Source organism: Mytilus edulis, chromosome 13, assembly GCF_963676685.1.
Source record: "Mytilus edulis chromosome 13, xbMytEdul2.2, whole genome shotgun sequence".
Classification (NCBI taxonomy): domain Eukaryota; kingdom Metazoa; phylum Mollusca; class Bivalvia; order Mytilida; family Mytilidae; genus Mytilus; species Mytilus edulis.
Genome location: NC_092356.1, coordinates 14,100,976 through 14,110,807, shown reverse-complemented (window position 1 = coordinate 14,110,807; position 9,832 = coordinate 14,100,976). Strand labels below are relative to the sequence as shown.

General features: G+C 31.0%; 1 long non-coding RNA gene across 1 annotated transcript; it reads right to left on the bottom strand.

The window, feature by feature from the left end:
- Nucleotides 1-7,311: 7,311 nt before the first annotated feature.
- Nucleotides 7,312-8,960, bottom strand: LOC139501436 (uncharacterized). Its single transcript, XR_011658565.1, has 2 exons — nucleotides 8,412-8,960; nucleotides 7,312-7,626 (listed from the first exon to the last, which is right to left on the bottom strand). It is a non-coding gene; the product is annotated as an uncharacterized lncRNA (long non-coding RNA).
- Nucleotides 8,961-9,832: the final 872 nt, after the last annotated feature.

Sequence of the window (9,832 nt, the reverse complement as noted above, 5' to 3'; positions counted from 1 at the left end):
ACTTGAAGAAATTCCATCCAATAATAAAAAAGCTATTGCAATTTGAATAATTTTAGTCGTATATTTTCAGGTCTTTTCAAGTCCACTTTCAGGTCTTTAGTGTAACCCCACTAATTCGGGCCCGGCCAGAAGGTTACAATGTACCAAATAAAATTACATGGGCGCAGCCATTTTATGAAGACATAGAGATAAAAATAGATGGCTCTCTGTGATTGGTTGTTATATCTTTTATATATTTTTCTTCTAGAAAGCATTATGAATGAAGTTTCATGCAAGAACAAATTTGTCCTTAAATGTATAGTATGAAAGGCCGGAAATATTTTTTTTATGTTGTTCAAAATTAGGGAAATTTTTCTGCGAAATCGTCAGGTATCGTGAAAAAACCCAAAATTCACCAAGAAAAGCCATGGGACCATCTATATTTGAGTTCGGTAAAATCGCTAATAGATATCGGGCTTCAATTAGACAACAGCAGTTTTTCCATAATTAGTTTATTAAAAGCGCCTTTTAAGGAGATAATTGCTAAAAATAGCCAGAGACATATATACACAGAGATTGGCAACTCCGTGAAATCCCGTTAAAGATCGCGGCCCGGGATGAGATTCTCGTCGATAAGTATTAGACCATGTAATCAAGTCAGGGATGAATAACCTCGATAGATAATCAAGAAAAGCAATGGGAAAATTATTTCAGATCATTTATAATTTCTTTTCTAAAAAAAAAATACTTGAAATCGTTATATTCATTTTTATGTATTTATTGAGAAAAATATTTTTTTCTGCATTTCATATACATGATATAATTTAAAAATTCAAATCTGGTAATGATCAATTGTTATTACAAAAAACTTTTCTTTACCGCATATCTTTGCAATAGTTTGCTCCTTGATTACGCAGTGAAATTATGTGTGTCCGATTTTCCGGTAATTAGTCCCTTAGAGTTATGACTGTTGATTCACAGGTGTGCGATTACGCAATTTATTGCCCGCCGATCACCTGAATTTTGCCGGAGGTGAAGTTCTATATGGATTATTACTTGGTAATTGTTTTTAAAACTAAACGAATTCTGACATATCATTATTTTAACCATGACCAAAACTTTATTTTTAAAGAATCACTGGGCAATACTAGTATTCAATCGAGTATTCAATCAGGAAAACAAAAAGTCTTTTAACATGTTTAACATGTCAAAAATAGAAATGAAGCAACTTTTTCATATATAAAAAATGTGTAGCCAGTAGAATTTTGTATCGTGAGAAACTGATTTTATATCTGTTTTAATTTAATTATATTTTTAATTGTCGATTGACCTAGAATAAAATTATTTATGGAACCTTTGCATAAATTTCCTAAATGAACGTACATTATAGTGTTGTCGAAATCACTATTTTTGCTGCCATGAAATATTGAATATGAATCTGTCATTAATTGTAGTTTTTTTTTAAGACTTTATAATATCACAGACTCTGATTAAAAACAATTTGTATCATAACATAAGTACATTAAAATGCCCTGCTGAACTGTAGAATTTTAATGTTTTGTTTCATAGATCACCGGAGTACTACAACATTCTTATCTTTACTCTTTCCTATCGGGTAGTGATACTTGAGTTTGAAATTAGAAAGATTTAAAATTGTGCACAAGTTTTATCTGATCTTTTGCGGGTTTATGTTGTTCAAGGTAATTTTCGGTGCAGTTATTTTCTTTTCATTTGTTATTTTTTCCTCTGTGTTACACGACCTTGTACTTTTTGTATTGCCCCTTGACATCTCCCGCTTCTGTTTAAACCTTTTCCACCAATATCTTTTATTTAAAACAGATGTCATCTGTTTTAAATAAAATAGTCTCATTCCCGGAATTTGTTATACAGTAGTCACTAATTCATTTTAATATCAGCTTTTTTATAAGCATATAAACCACAGTGTAGATGCTATTCTGTACGCTATCCGGAAGTCGCGATTTTCGAAGCGAGAACTTTTTGGATCACATTTTAAATTTGATGGGTATACTGAATTAAACGGTAAGTTGATCATCTGTACATTGCTTAATGATTAATTCAGCCGACTTCGATATTCTCAAATGGTTTAGAATTAAATTCCGCACATTCAATATTCGTGTCTTTGCCTTAATCAAGAGATTTTCAAGTGCATCACTAAGAAAAATCAGTCGGCGAACCTAAAAACAATCTTTTTGCCCTCTTAGTGTACAAATTAACGTAAAAACCAGACTTAATTAACTCAATGAAGTATATTTCAAGTGGTGGTAAAAAGTTTCAAGCAGATCTTTGAAGCCAGAAATAAGAAAATTACACTTGTTTGAATTTCTCACTGTACGATCAGTCTCGCTTGTTTATTTTAAAACTGTATGATCAGTCATTATGTCACTGTATTCTAGTGGTGATTTCAAAGTTATTTACGATACATTAGAAGGTGTCATTTTTCTAAATAACACAAATATATTTCAATACATTCACATCCTGAAAATTTATGAAACATGTTTTAGCTTGATATGGTGTACTCTACTTACTACATTAAGTATAAGGATGTTTAAATGTTGCTAAAATAAGAGGAAGGTTTGATGTATACTTGTATATAAGTTTCAGAAATGTCCTCCGTTATACTTAAAATTGTACAAACACACAGATTTAGTTGTTATATAAAAATGCATGTATTTACACACATTCGAGGCCGTACTGTAGCCTATAATTGATCACAGTTCCTTCACTTTGTTTAAGATGTAGAGCTATATAAAAAAGATGTGGTATGATTGCCAATGAGACAACTATCCACAAAAGACCAAAATGACACAGACATTAACAACTATAGGTCATCGTACGGCCTTCAACAATGGGCAAAGCCCATACCGCATAGTGAGCTATAAAAGGCCCCGATAAGACAATGTAAAACAATTCAAACGAGAAAACTGTCTGTTTGACACTCAATTGTACACCACTTTGTCAAGTAGGGGGTTATAGTGATAAAGAAGTCCGTCTTTTCGTTCGTCCGTTGGACCGGTACAATATGTTTCGCCGGTTTTGTAAGCGCATCTCCTCATAAACCACTTAATATACATTGGGGGTTCCGGCCATTTTTAAATGGAGAGGGGTCCAATCCAGGAGAAAAGGGGATTCCAAATATATGTTCCCATACAAATGAATTGATAGTTAAAAAAGGGTTTCAAACTGCCGGATCCCCTTTTTTTGAATCCGTCACTGATACATGAATAACTATTAATTAATCTTATTCGGATTCCTTATCATAAATGATAATGATTGTATTGTGTACCGTCTATTTCGAATTTTAGTAAAACAAATTTATGAGGTTACTTTATATAAGATACGGACTTGAACATTACATTATATTGGGGCACCCATCAGGTATTTCCAACACCTCCTAAACCAATCATTAAAGTTTTCTGAAATTGCTCCATTTCTACTCGATTAATGCATTATGGACCTTCTATTTCTGTAAACTTACCAAAATTATATCACATGAATTATCCCCCTACGCAAAGCTGTCTTTATCCATTTTTTGTTATTTTAAAAGACAAGCTTGATTTATGTTTGGTCAACGGCGGACGGTGTAAATAATCTTTAAAAATGTAATAGCTAAACAGATAACTGTAACGATACACTATTACAAAGTCCACAAGCGAATTATGTATTACTTTTTAGGCATTTGATTTTAAATAAGACTGATGGAACAAAAATACAATTATTTTGCCGTCTAAAAAATTCATCAGAAATATATTTGTATTGTCTGATGAAAGTAATTACACGTTATAGTTCCCTGGATAGTTCATAATATCACATATACACGTATCAAATTGCTGTTGTTTTTTCTTCAAAATCACGACTGGTCATACAGTCAAAAAATCTTAAATCGCTTCTAGAATACAGTCAGTTCTAGACTGATCGTACAGTAATTTATTTTGGGATCCTCAAGGAAAACATATTTTTTTATGGGAAATACGAATATTCTACTTAAATACGAAAAGAATATTGAAACAGTATATATTTAACTGTAAACTGATGCAAATATTTGCAATAAAAGATTATTTGCTTTGTACTACGAGATCAAAATTGTCCATCGATTTCACTTTTTTCTACCAAGTTTATGTGATGCACACGTATATTTTATATTCTAATGCATGTTTTTGTTACAGTTACTCATATTTATGATGCTATATATACCTTGAAGATGTTCAAAGCACTTTGTAGATATAGGAGTAAACAAATGATGAGAAAAGTTACCGTAGGCAAAACCGTCCTGTTAGCCAGTTGGAAATCATCGCTTCGAAAATCGCGACTTCCGGATAGCGTACAGAATAGTATCTACACTGTGTAAACTGCTTGGTCTCTTCACACAACTTATGTTAATTTAGGACGGAATGCATCAATAGGTACATACATGTAATGTAAAAGTCTTAATTTGATAACTTGTCTATTTTTATCACTTGAAAAAACTTATGAAATATCTATAATTTTAATATATTATCACTTACATGTAATCGACTGGCTATCTCAGATCCCATTATTATAGCTTTGAATAATTATCACGTGTTATTTATGTGTATACTTGTGTACAGAGAATTAGGTATAATGAACTATGTATGTATATTTCTTTCTATCTTGTTCACCATTGTAATTTAAATTATTACTTGTATTATTTGTCTGCCTCTTGTTACAGTGTAAACTGTCTAGAGTGTTAATAAAAGTTGAAGTTGTACCAGGTTATGGATATATAAGTACATGTTATGTGCTTTTGACCTTCACAAGAATTCTTAAACATTCATAGATGTGCAAAGAATATTGTTTTCGTTGGGTTGTTGTCTCATTGACATATACCTCACATTTCTGTTTAGTCATAGCATCTGTGCCTTTTCAATTTATTGCAGAAAATATTAGCATAAACATTTTTTTCAAAACAGGAGAGGTGAAATAGCGGTCTCTAAAAACACCGCAAAGGACCTCCTTTGTGCACAAAGGAGCACAAAGGAGCACTAAGGACCTCCAAGAAGTTTGATAAGAGCACAACGGACCTTAATTTCCCTTTAAAGCATTAAAATATTATAATTCCTGAAGAAAAATGTAAAAAAATTAAAATAGTTTCAATAAAAATTGCGATTTATAGGGAAAACGGTACTATTTATTCTGCCATGGGCGACAATGTTAACATTTTCTAAATTTACCACTTTTTAAGATAAAAACCTGAATAAAACAGTTATATGTTGTGTTAGTACTTTATTACTCTGTTTTAAAAATTAAAGCCAAATAGTATCATGACCAACTTCCAACGGAGCTTGTTTATGTTATCCATGCCCACCGTCATTTTGCACCAAATTTATGAAATTTTGCAAGTCTTTTCGAATAATTCTCTAGAAAATATTTCAATAGGTTTTAAAATTTATATTGTAAATATACACACTGCAGTTATTCATAGATAAATAAAAAATATATTGTACCCTTACATCCAATCACAGCGCTCCTAATTTGACTTCCTTCACCTGCTTTCCCAGCATTAGGTTGGCCTTTTGTGTACCCAAGACAGGGCGTAGGAAGTCAACTTAAGAGCGCTGTGATTGGATGTAAGGGTACAATATATTTTTTGTTTATCTATGAATAACTACAGTGTGTATATTTACAATATAAATTTTGAAACCTATTGAAATATTTTCTAGAGAATTATTCGAAAAGACTTGCAAAATTTCATAAATTTGGTGCAAAATGACGGTGGGCATGGATAATATAAACAAGCTCCGTTGGAAGTTGGTCATGATACTATTTGGCTTTAATTTTTAAAACACAATAATAAAGTACTAACACAACATATAACTGTTTTATCCAGGTTTTTATCTTAAAAAGTGGTAAATTTAGAAAATGTTAATATTGTCGCCTATGGCAGAATAAATAGTACCGTTTTCCCTATATGATGTACGATTTGGTATAATCACCGGTATCGGTTTGGAACCGACTTTACATCCGGGCTATATGATAGCTCATGTATATGAATTTTTAAATAGTTTTAATATGATATTAATGATAAAAACGTCATTTATTATTTTTAATATTTTGTTGTAATATTTAAAAAAAAAATATGTATTAAGTTAAATTGGTATTAAAGTTGAAGATTTACGAACTGCACAGTCATGTGTTCTGTAATGGGTACGGATATGCATACTGAATATTACGACCCTTTTCTGATTTCTTTTCTATAAGATTTTACTTAGTAATACATTCATGAATTAGAAAATATTGAGAAAACACAAACATATGATATAAATACAGACTGGGCAATAAACCGAACAAAAATAAAGCAAACATTGTTGGTCAAGATTTCGACTCGAGCATTAATAAGGATTGTTTCATGAAGACTTGATAGCACTTGGGATGACAAAAACGTTATAAATTCTTTACAGTTAATTATTAGCGTTAAAAGACTGTCTTTAATAACAATTACATTCAGAAAATAATAAAATATGTATTTTTAAATTATAAATATATCTAAAAAAACAAAAGAAAACTATAGACATATGCACAATAATAATATTCCAGTTTTCGAAATATAGATCTCACAAGCGGCGATCAAAGACATCGTCTATTGAAGTTTAAAAAAAATATGAGGAAACCATTTTACTCCAAATTTTATAAGAAGTAAAAGACATTAATATAAGAGAGTACTTCATTGAAACATTCAAACTTCACAATTTCAACATGCATCACTAGATCAACAAAACTACTTTGTTTTGTGCGAATAAAATTTGATAAAACAAAGACTCACGGTATTGAAATTTCTGAAAAACGGATTAAAAAATTCAAACCAATATCCTATACCTTTAGAATAAATCTCATACTATTTGTTCCCTTTGTGTCTTAGAAACGTTTTCGCAAAAGCAATTTAAGAATCGTCAAGTTAGAAAATGTCGGTACATACTTTGTTTTTGTGCAGAATAAACAAAAATATAAAAATGATAGTAGCAAATAAGCCCTAATACGGATAAATCAGCATGTGCAATACTGAAAACGTTACACTGTCGATTTAAAACATTGTTGTGACGTCATTCTATTGTTTTACCTGTTCTTTATTTCAGCGATTGGACTATCATTTACCTGTAAGAAACCATTATGTCACCTTTAGCTGTCCAATATTTTTAAGAATAGCCCTCCTCTTTCTTAAAAATATTGGACAGCTAAAGGTAGCATAACTGATTCTTACAGGTAAATGATAGTTAAATCACTCAAATAAAAAACCTATTAATACCCCAATTGTTTTCATCTTGTAAACATTAAATACAACCAAAGAACAAATGACAGTTAAATAAAAACATTTTATTAAAGTCACTTTCCAATACAATAACTTTGTCACTCATCAAAACGGTTTCTTGAGGAAAAGAAATCACTTTCAAATTGATTTTTAACACATCCAATACTAATATCACAGCCATTTTCTCGTGTTTTGGGGTTGTCTCTTTTAAGACTAATTCAATAAGTTGATTATGCTCGTTGAAAGTCTTGTTCTTTGGATTTTATGAATTTATTTCTTTTTTCAAAAGAGTTATCCTCATCCGTCTTTAGACTATCAAAATTGACCTCTGGTGTTGCTCTTATTCTTCCTAACATCAGTTTCAACTACAATTAAAAATGAATAAAGCAATGAAGTAATTATTTTTTAATTTGATAGATCATGCTACAATACAAGGGCCATGAACAAACTAAACCTTATCCTGTGTAGAAAGTGCGAATTTTGAACTTCCTTCATGAACTAGGGGACTATAATAGTTTTAATAATATTCAAGTTTCTAATTTGATTAAGAAATATTGTTTTTTTAAGTCTGATGTTATTGCTTAAATATAAATATAATGCTACACTTCGCTCATGAACCACGATGAATATGGAAAGTAGAATAAAGGAACACATTGCCGCATTTTATCTGTCAAACAAACCAATCGTGTTTCCGATTCGCACTTTTTTGCAGTGATCGTTTTATGAGAGATTTTTTTTTCAAAAGAAGATCGAGACAAGAATATATTTCGGTAACATTTATAAAACACAAAGGACTTAATAAACAAATAAACGAAAAAAAAAAGAGCGACACGACCTTGCAGAAAGAAAAAAAAAACAGAAAAAGGGGGGGGGGTGTATTCAGGTGGTACCGTTTGGGTACAGTCTCTTGAAAAATCCAATAAAAGAATATAACTGATTGCATGTTGCTATTTCTTCATTTGTTCAGATTAATTAATATGTATTTGTAATAAAATCGACTGCGGTGCACTCGATATGGTTCAACAAGAACCTGTTTTCATATCCTATTCTTTTTCTTTTTTCATTCACTTGGTAAAAATAAAACCCAAGAAGAAACAAGAAACTAAAAGAGGAGGACTACATTTTGAAATATAATATATATAAAACTAACCATTGTTAGCTGCTTTGTCTATATCCTCTTTGTAATCCACACTGAATACTGTATCTGAATAGATTCCAATTACACATTTGATTTTAATCCAAAGTTTGAAACAACACAATCACTAATACATGCAACGACATCTTTTTCTTCGTTTTTGCATTTAAAATATACTTTCATCACTTTATCCATTTTGAAACACAAACCGTATGTAATGGTATCCACGGACACTATGAGCAGAAAATGTGAGTAGTCCTTGCGCACGTAAAAATCACGATACACATACCCTGTGTCTTACTGTTATTCTTCATGTAGCAATACATGTTGTTTACCTTCAGCTGTACTTTCTTTTTGTCTATTTGTATTAAGTTTAGTTATTGTTTAAAGGGGCCAACATGTAGGATATATTTTAATGTAAAGAAAGTTTATTCACAAAACAATTTTCATACTTGATGAAAATAAATCTTTGCTGGCTTTTCTTTTATTTTAACTTTTATCGACGTGTTAAACAATGTTTTAAGTAAGATATAAGCCTCTAACAGTCCATTCTGTAAAATATTGAACAGGTCTTCTGCCTGCGGCCTCAGACCTGTCCAATATTTTACAGAATGGACTGTTATCGGCTTATATCCCTTACATAAATCAAGATATATTTATGTTTACCGTTTTAGAACTCGCCGGTTTTGAAAATATATAACCTAAATTAAACGAAAAAGACCATTCTTTAATGATGATATTTTAATTTAGGTTTTATCTGTACCACGGCCGACACTCGGCTAACCGAGAGATTGGTCGGTTAATCTATATTGAGTATGCGGCTATATCGGCGGTTGGTCTGTTAATCGGGTTGGCTAAAGTCTGTTAATCAGGTGTTATCGAGAAAATCATTGAAAGTTCAGCATGTTTCATTGTATAACTTTTTAAATATATCTTTATCATAAAAAATATTCTAACAAAACAATTCAATGTACTGAATCCAGTGGTGTAATTATTATTTTTCTAGCTTCAATGTACGATCTATAAAATGAAAAAGCAGGTTACTCATCAATAAATTTATACACATTTTACACACACACACTGTACACAAAATAACACGTTGGTTGAATTTACGTGCATGCAATATTTTGAACATCGAGAAAAGACAGGCATTATGTTTGTTAACCATAATGAAATCATTGTGTGAAAAATCTTCACGAAAATCTGTATTTTGGTGACATAAATCAATCTTTATTTAAAACCTGGTCTGTTAATGGGTCGGATGTATAAAACCCAGTCTGTTAATTGGTCTGTTAAGAGTTATGAATGGCAATAAAAGTATAATTTTATTGCTATATGGGGTGTTATCGGATCAAATGGGTAGGCTCAAGACGAGCGGCTAAAATATACGGAAACAACACATGAGTAATGAAACATAAAATATACGGAAACAACAC